Raw genomic sequence first — 9,496 nt, 5'->3', positions numbered from 1 at the left:
ATTAGTGTATGGACGTTTTTTACTGTTAAATTTTGTGTATGCATGTATGTGTTATTGTGTAAAATGTGTATTAGTTATTGTCATACATTGAGTGCCACTTAGTTCCCGTTTGAAATTTAAGACAAACGATTAATGTTTTAATCGTTTGTGTTAAATTTTGAATTGTCCGATTGGACAGTTTGAGAAAATTAATTTTCATAATTTGCAATACCATGTCAATTGGAGTTTAAGGATAAGATTGATGAAATTTCGGTTCAGTACTTGTGTTGTTCTCCGGATGCATATTTGATTGTGGTCATCGTTGACTACTCTCATTTCGTGTATTTTGGAGACCAATGCGAAATGCTGCCGAAATTGTATCAATTTTATGACGTAGACTTCAATGCACGTGGCTGAGCAAATTATGAAAATTAATTTTTTTGAATGGGTAGGGCCTAACCTTGTGAGAGTTAAAACACTTGAACTGATGATTTTACGAACATAGTATGGATCGAAGATGGATGAACGAACGTCGCATGAGTGAAGAATATGACAAGGGTGTTTCGCAGTTCTTGCAATACGTTGAACAAAATGCTAAGTCTGTCAACGGGACATATTTTTGTCCTTGTGTGCGTTGTCTTAATCAAATACGCCAAGACTTAGGCAATGTGCGTGACCATCTATTCATGTACGGCATAATGAGGACTTATACCGTTTGGACTTGGCATGGAGAAGTACTTGAGCAGCCTACCACGTCACGAGGAACAAATTATGTGGAAGAATGGATGAGTGACCATTTAGAGGACATGATACGTGATGTCGGTGAAGATAATTTTGGAAGGGCTAATTTGTATGATACTCTTATTAATGATTCAGAGCAACCGTTGTTCCCAGGATGCTCAAACTTTACACGCTTGTCTTCAACTTTAAAGTTGTTTAGTTTAAAAGCAAGGAATGGATGGACCGATAAAAGTTTCACCGAGTTGTTGGAGTTGTTGAAGGAGATGCTTCCAGAAAATAATACTCTACCTATTCGTAATTACGAGGCCAAAAAAATTTTATGTCCAATGGGTCTTGAATATCAAAAGATACATGCTTGTCCTAATGATTGTGTTTTGTACACAAAGGAGTTTGCTTCGTTAAACTATTGTCCAACATGTGGTTTATCCCGTTTTAAAAAGAAATCTGACAGAGTCACTGGTAATGAAGGTAATGATGGTGCACCTGCTAAGGTGATGTGGTATTTGCCTATAATACCTAGGTTCAAACGTATGTTCTCTGTTAAAGAAGATGCAAAGAACCTTAAATGGCACTCTGACGAAAGAAAGTGCGATAATCTTCTTCGACACCCTGCTGATTCTCCACAATGGAAAAATATTGATGACAAATTCCCTGAATTTGGTGCAGATCCAAGAAACTTAAGGCTTGCACTTGCAACTGATGGTATGAATCCTTATGGAAACTTAAGTAGCAAACACAGTTCGTGGCCAGTTATGTTGATGATTTACAATCTTTCTCCTTCGTTGTGCATGAAGAGAAAATATGTGATGTTGACCATGATGATATCGGGTCCTAGACAACCTGGAAATGACATTGATGTTTACTTAGCACCTTTAATTGATGATTTGAAATTGTTGTGGGAAGAAGGCATCGACGTGTTTGATTCACATGTTCAGGAACAGTTCCGTTTGCGTGCAATGTTGTTTTGCACTATAAATGATTTCCCAGCATATGGAAACTTGAGCGGTTATAGTGTTAAAGGTCATTTTGCATGTCCCATATGTGAAGAAAACACTAGTTACCTTCAGTTGAAGCATGGTCAGAAGACAGTATATACAAGACATCGAAAATTTCTTCCTCGTAATCATCCTTATCGTAGATTGAAAAAAGCATTTAATGGAAGTGCTGAGGATGAGGTTGTGTGCAGACCCCGAATGGTCAAGAGGTGTACAACGAAGTCAAAAACATTGACATTGTGTTTGGAAAACATCATAAAAGTACCTCCGCAAAGAACATTTGGAAGAAACGATCGATATTTTTTAAGCTTCCATATTGGTGTGAACTTGATGTTAGACATTGTATTGATGTGATGCACGTTGAAAAAAATGTTTGTGACAGTGTCATCGGAACTTTATTAAACGTCAAAGGGAAGAGCAAAGACGGAATAAAGGCAAGACAAGATTTGGCTGACATGGGAATCCGATCTGAGTTACATCCACAGATAATAGGAAGACGCACCTATCTGCCCCCAGCCTGTCACACACTTTCCAAAAAAGAAAAACAAAGTTTTTGTAACTGTTTAAGAAGTGTGAAGGTTCCGCAAGGTTATTCTTCAAATATTAGTAACCTTGTGTCTATGCAAGACTTAAAGCTAGTTGGTTTAAAGTCTCACGATTGTCATGTATTGATGCAACAATTGTTACCGGTTCTTATTCGAGGCATATTACCTCCTTCTGTTAGGGGTATTCTGACACGTCTGAGTTTTTTCTTTAATGCCATTTGCAAGAAAGTTGTTGACCCTCGAGGTTTAGATGAATTGGAAAATGAGGGAATAAGACTACTATGTCAATTGGAGATGTATTTTCCACCTTCCTTTTTTGACATCATGGTACATTTGATTGTTCATCTAGTCAGAGAAATTCGAATATGTGGGCCGGTCTTCTTAAGGTGGATGTACCCAGTTGAAAGATACATGAAGATCTTAAAGGGATATGTCAAGAATCAGTATAGACCAGAAGCTTCAATCATAGAGCGATACGTTGCAGAAGAAGCCATTGAATTTTGTTCAAGTTATATGCCATCTTGTGAACCCGTCGGTCTTCCCAAGAGCAAAAACGAAGGAAAATGTGAAGGTAAGGGTGTTCGAGGTGTGACAATTCAAAGTGTTAGCAGAAAAGAAATTGACCAAGCTCATTTGTACGTCTTAAACAACACTGTTGATGTGATTCCTTACATTTCTGACCACGTTAATGAAATAAAGGCAGCAAACCCAAAAATGAGTGAAAAATGGCATCTTAATGAACATGTGAAAACCTTCTTGGGATGGTTTAAGAAAAAGGTGTATGCGACTCCACATGTTTCTGAAACTTTATTGAGGTTATCTCGTGGACCGAACACAGAGGTCATTACATATGGTGGGTACTATATAAACAATATTTCTTTTCAGACAAAGGTAGAAGATGACAAAAGCAGAGTTCAAAATAGTGGCGTCACACTACAAGCTGAGTCTGTGCACTTTGCTAGTTCTAAAGACAAAAATCCAATCACAGCATCCATCAGTTATTTTGGAATAATACAAGAAATATGGGAAGTTGATTACGTTACTTTTAGAGTACCAGTTTTCAAGTGTAAATGGGTTGATATAAATTCTGGTGTCATGATGGATGACCTTGGTTTCACATTGGTAGACTTGAACAAGATGAATTACACTGATGAACCATTTATCATGGCTAGTCAAGCAAGACAAATATTCTACGTAAGTGATCCATCGAATAACAAATGGTCAGTGGTTTTAGAAGGTAGAAACATGCATGGACATGATGATGACGATTCTCTTGATATACTTGAGACAACATCTGTTGCATGTAGACCCACTGAAGACCCAGTTGATGACGTTGCCGATGTAATGCAAGCAATTCGTAGTGATCACAACGAAGGCATTTGGGAAAAAACAATTAATTAATAGGTTAATATTTTCACTTTTATTGACTTTATATGTATGTTCATCATAATTGAATTATTACTAACGTTGTCTAATTTTTCAGGTATGTCGGCCTCAGACTCAGGATCGGGAAAGAGCAGACGTGGACGAGGCGTCACCCGAGTGGCAGATGTGACATCCGGACGCGTGGATGGTCAGAGGAGGCATGTTGACATTGACCCCAGATCAGGTCATCCATCAGGGCCAAATGCTGATAGGTTTAGGAGTTATCTGGGCAAGTTAGCAAAAAGTCATGTCTCTATCCTTCATGCATGTTGGGATGACGTCCCAGAGGTCGACAAGAACCTCTTATGGCAAGATGTTCAGGTATGTTTAGACTTCATGCAATTTGTGATATACTTATCTGTTAACTTTTCTCTTGGTAACAAGTTTTTTGTTTTAAACAGCAACATTTTGATATTCCAAACACATTGCAAATCAGAAGGAAAGTGTTATCGCATATAGCGATAAGATTTAGGGATTTCAAGACAAGGCTGACACGACTATATGTCTTTGGAGATAGACAACATGAAAATCCATCTCAGCATTATACCTTCACAGAGGAGGATTGGATGCAGTTTCGTGCATCTAGAGAGTCTGAAGAATGGAAGGTATGTTTCTTAAGATCATCTTTCATTGAGTTTTTATGATTTTAGACTTACTTATATACATGGTTTCACAGGATAAAAGGTTAGCCGCTGATAACAGTTGAAAAAGTGTTATTTTCATGCTTAAAAGTGATACTAAAAGCAACCTTTAGACTTAGAAACTAGCTTGAAATCATGCATTTTGTTTATATTTTCAGAAATAAGAGAGCTGGACAGGTTTATGCTTGATTTGAGTGTTTTTGTGCAGGTTTTGAGGGAATTTGGTGAAAGAAGTGAAGAATGAGAGAGAGGACATTAGAAAAGACAAGAAAGAGTGCAAAAAGGAGAAGTCGAAGGCACCGCTCAGCGGCAAACTACCGCTGAGCGGCACTCAAGAGGTGGCGTTGGAACCGCTGAGGGGCAAATGGCCGCTGAGGGGAAGAAAGAAGACGCGTAACCACCGCTGAGCGGTAAATGGCGCTGAGCGGCACTTTTTGGGCTTGGACTTTTGTAATCTTTTGTAACTCTAGATTAGTATATAAGGGCTTGCAGTCGTCCCCTTTAGTTAGACATCTTTGGCAGAAACGAGGCAAACACTCTCTCTTTCACCCCTTTGAAGGAGGATCTTGGATGCTCAGGCTACCTCTTCACCTTTATTGGGTTTATTCTTTCATACTTTCATTGTTATTCATCTAGGTTCACCATGAATATGGTGAACTAAACCTTGTATGTTTGTTGGGGAATCAATGTAATCTCTTGAAGCTCTCATATATGGATTTGTTGAATACATCTTTGAATTAAGACATATGCTTTCTTTTCATCATTAGTTAGGGTTTTTCCTCTTTGCTCAATGCTTGCATTGTTTAACTCATTCTAATGCATGATTATTGGTTTTGTTGATACGGACACGTACGGGGAAATCTAGATCCGGGGAATTTCTCCCAATATTTTACTGATAACATTATATTGGTTGCCTTAAGCTCCTGCACTCATGAACTAATCATTAGGAATGCTAGGAATTGTATGAACTATTTGATTAGGGAAGCCATCTAGAATGGTACATTAGAGAGTGGCATTAACAATGATGATTTGAAAGAGGAATTCCTAAAATATATGAGAGTGGATGAGATGAAATTGACCCCCAACAACATATTCATTCATTTAATCCATTGAAAGTGTTTATCTTATGTCTTTGCCATTGATCAATTCATGCATACATGTTTATTTTCGTCTTGCATATTAAAATTTCAATCATTGTTTTCTTAAGTCTTAGCTAATCAAGAAATCACATAACTAAACTAGGCCGTGAGTCCTTTGGGAAGAACGATACTTGGTCTTACCAAGTTTTTATTACTTGAACGATTCGGTCATACTTGCCGATTGTGAAACAAGTTTGTGACATCATATTTTGGTGCTTACAAATTTGTCCATCAAGTTTTTGGCGCCGTTGCCGGGGATTCGTGGTTTAACTGGTTAATTTGTGTGATTATTGATTATCTTTGACTTTAATTTTGAATTTCTGTTTTTATTTTTTTTATTTTTTTAAATTTGATTTTTATCTTTTAGGTTAGATTTTATTTTTATCTTTTTAGATTAGATTTTATTTTATTTTCGAATTTTTATTTTATTTTTCTGTTTTCTGTTTTTCTGTTTTCTGTTTTTTTATTTTTAGGTTAGATTTTTTAGATTTTATTCTATCTTTTAGGTTAGGTTAGATTTTATTTTATTTTATCTTTTAGATTAGATTTTATTTTTTAGATTAGGTTTTATTATATTTGATTCTATCTTCTAAATCTTTTTATCTTTTGAATCTCTATCTTCTCCTATATCTTTTTGCGCTAACAAATCTTTTCTAGGGTTTTGTTTTCTTGTGTATGCAGGAAGGTCAAACCAGTACTAGTTCAATAGCACAAGGAGTATGGAGAACAATAATGCTAGAAGAACTCTTGCAGATTATACTAATCTTGCTGGACCTCAACACTTTAACAGCATAGCTCGACCTAGAGTCAATGCAGCCAACATGGAGGTCAAACCAGCATTAATTCAACTGGTAAAGAGTAATCAATTTACTGGGTTATCACATGAAAGCCCATATGAGCACCTTACAACATTTAATGAGATCTGCAACACGGTCAAGATCAATGGGGTGCCAGACGAAGCTATCAAACTTAGCTTGTTTCCTTTCTCATTGGGAGGCAATGCTAAGCTTTGGTTGAACTCTTTTCCAGAAGAAAGTTTCACGAGTGGGAAGCAGTGGTTACAAAGTTTTAAACAAATACTTCCCACAATCTAAGGTGACTAAGGGCAAGCAAGAGATATCTTCATTCAAGCAGGGCATGGAAGAATCACTTGGACATGCATGGGACAGATACAAAGGATTGTTACGTAAAACTCCTATGCATGGTTTCAGAGAAGAAGAAGTAGTCCTAACTTTCCTTGGAGGGCTTGGTTCACAAACCAAGATGATACTGAATGCTTCAGCTGGAGGCAATATCAAATGGAAGACTCCAGAGGAAGCAACTGAAATTATTGAAAATATGGCTACTAGTGACAACGAACTCAATATTGAAAAAGGAGACTTTCATCAGAGGGAGTTGTTACCATTACATGATGCTCTGCTAGAACAAAATAAAACTCTCTTTCAACAGCTTGAGGAAGTAACCATGAAACTTTCTCGAATACCACAGGGAATACAACAGGTCTCAATGGTTCAAGAACGACAAAAATGGCAGATGCAAGTTACTCCAGTTGAGAAAACAACAAAGCTTGAAGAGACTTTCCAGAGATTCTTGAAGACAAATGCGTCCTATTGTCATAATGTGGATGTTGCATTTAAAAAAATGGAGGTTCATGTTGAGAGAATAGTTGACGAAATTAAACAGGATAATCTTGGAAAGGAGTGCAAAACTGTTGTGACTAGAAGCGGTAGAGTGTTAGAGGAGAGACAAAAAGAGAGAGAGGAGAAAGAAAATGAGAGTGAGAGTGAAAAAGAAACATGTGAGAGAGAGAAAAAGAGAAAAGAAGAAGAGGAGAGGAGAGAAAAAAATGAGAGAGAAGAGAGACAGAAAGAAAAAGAGTATGAAAAGCCACTTCCTTATCCAAAGAGTTATTCAAGGAAGGAGAAAGAAAAGCAGTTGGAAAGATTCATGGAACTCTTTAAGAAGTTGGAGATCACTATACCATTCTCTGAAGCATTGCAACAGATGCCAGCATATGCAAAATTTTTGAAGGAACTTCTCACAAAGAAACACAAGTACATTGAGAAGGAAACTATCAATATACAGGGCAATTGCAGTGCAATCATACAGAAACTACCTCCTAAACTTAAAGACCCAGGAAGCTTCACCATTCCATGTACCATAGGAGATGTGAAAGTTGGAAGAGCATTGATTGATTTGGGAGCTAGCATTAATCTAATGCCGCTATCCATGTGCAGAACAATTCAGGGGTTGGAAATTAAACCAACCAGAATGGCTCTTCAATTGGCAGACAGGTCTCTTAAATATCCATATGGAGTGGTTGAAGATGTTCTAGTGAAGGTTGACAAATTTGTATTCCCAGTAGATTTCATTGTGATGGAGATGGAAGGAGCTAGTGATGTTCCTCTTATTCTGGGGAGACCTTTTATGAAGACTGCTAGAGTTTTGATTGATGTGGAGAATGGTAAGCTTAAACTGAGAGTTGATGATGAGGAAGTTACTTTTGATGTATCCAAGGCCATGACGTATCCAAATGATGACAAAGCATGCTTTCAATTTGATGAACTTGATGAAGTTTGTATGGTTCAAGAAAGAATGGTGCGTAATATTTCACCATTGGAAAAAACGCTCATTGATGCATGTGAAGATTTGGATGAAGAAGAAGAGAAATTGATCGATGAATGTCTGATGGACTTGGAAACATTGAAAAAGGGTCCAGAGGAAGATCCAATATTTGAAACAATTGATAAGGAAGAAACAATCAAAGCACAGTCGCCAGAATTGAAAAGATTGCCATCACATTTGAAATATGTGTTTCTAGAAGAGGGTGGAACAAAGCCAGTCATCATCAACAACTCTTTATCTTTACAAGAAGAAGAGCAGTTGATAGAAATTCTGAAAGCCAACAAAGAAGCAATTGGGTGGTCAATATCAGATCTCAAAGGTATTAGCCCAACTTATTGTATGCACAGGATTTTTATGGAAGAGGACTATAAACCAAGTGCTCAACCGCAGAGAAGGTTAAATCCTGTCATGAAGGAGGTGGTCAGAAAAGAAGTGTTGAAACTGCTAGAAGCTGGTATCATCTATCCAATCTCTGACAGTGAATGGGTGAGTCCAGTACAGGTGGTTCCAAAGAAAGGAGGGATGACAGTAATTTATAATGATAAGAATGAACTTATTCCTACTCGGACAGTTACTGGCTGGCGCATGTGCATTGATTACAGGAAGCTGAATAAAGCTACCAGGAAGATCATTTTCCTCTTCCCTTCATGGATCAGATGCTAGAAAGGTTATCAGGGCAGGCTTTCTATTGTTTTCTGGATGGATATTCTGGATATAATCAAATTGTGGTAGATCCAAAAGACCAGGAGAAGACGGCTTTTACTTGTCCTTTTGGTATCTTTGCATATAGAAAGATGCCTTTTGGATTATGTAATGCTCCAGCTACGTTTCAGAGGTGTATGCAGGCAATCTTTTCTGATCTTTTAGAAAAATGCATTGAAGTATTCATGGATGACTTCTCAGTTTTTGGAAATTCTTTCCAAAGATGTTTAGCTAATTTGAACACTGTCCTCAAAAGATGTGTTCAGACAAATCTGGTTCTGAATTGGGAGAAATGTCATTTCATGGTAACTGAAGGGATTGTACTGGGGCATAAAATCTCTGCTAAAGGAATTGAGGTGGATAAAGCCAAAGTAGAAGTCATTGAGAAACTGCCTCCCCCAACAGATGTAAGGGGGATTAGGAGTTTTCTTGGTCATGCTGGGTTCTATAGAAGATTCATCAAAGATTTCTCAAAAATTGCTAAACCATTGAGTAATCTTTTGATGAAGGATGCGCCTTTTGTGATGAACGAAGATTGTCTGAAAGCTTTTGATATATTGAAGAAGAAGCTAGTGTCAGCTCCAGTAATTGTAGCACCAGATTGGAATCAAAATTTTGAATTAATGTGTGATGCAAGTGATTATGCATTGGGAGTTGTTCTCGGCCAAAGGAAGGAACAAAAGTTTCATCCAATCTATTATGCT

At 37.4% G+C, this 9,496-nt stretch overlaps 1 pseudogene; it reads left to right on the top strand.

Annotated features, from left to right (window-relative positions):
* On the top strand, nucleotides 1-4,281 carry LOC148200916 (uncharacterized; annotated as a pseudogene).
* Nucleotides 4,282-9,496: the final 5,215 nt, after the last annotated feature.

Source organism: Vigna umbellata, chromosome 4 (genome assembly GCF_029865625.1).
Source record: "Vigna umbellata cultivar VRB3 chromosome 4, Vumbellata_1.0, whole genome shotgun sequence".
In the NCBI taxonomy this organism is placed as follows: Eukaryota; Viridiplantae; Streptophyta; class Magnoliopsida; order Fabales; family Fabaceae; genus Vigna; species Vigna umbellata.
This window is presented reverse-complemented; position numbering and strand designations above follow the sequence as displayed.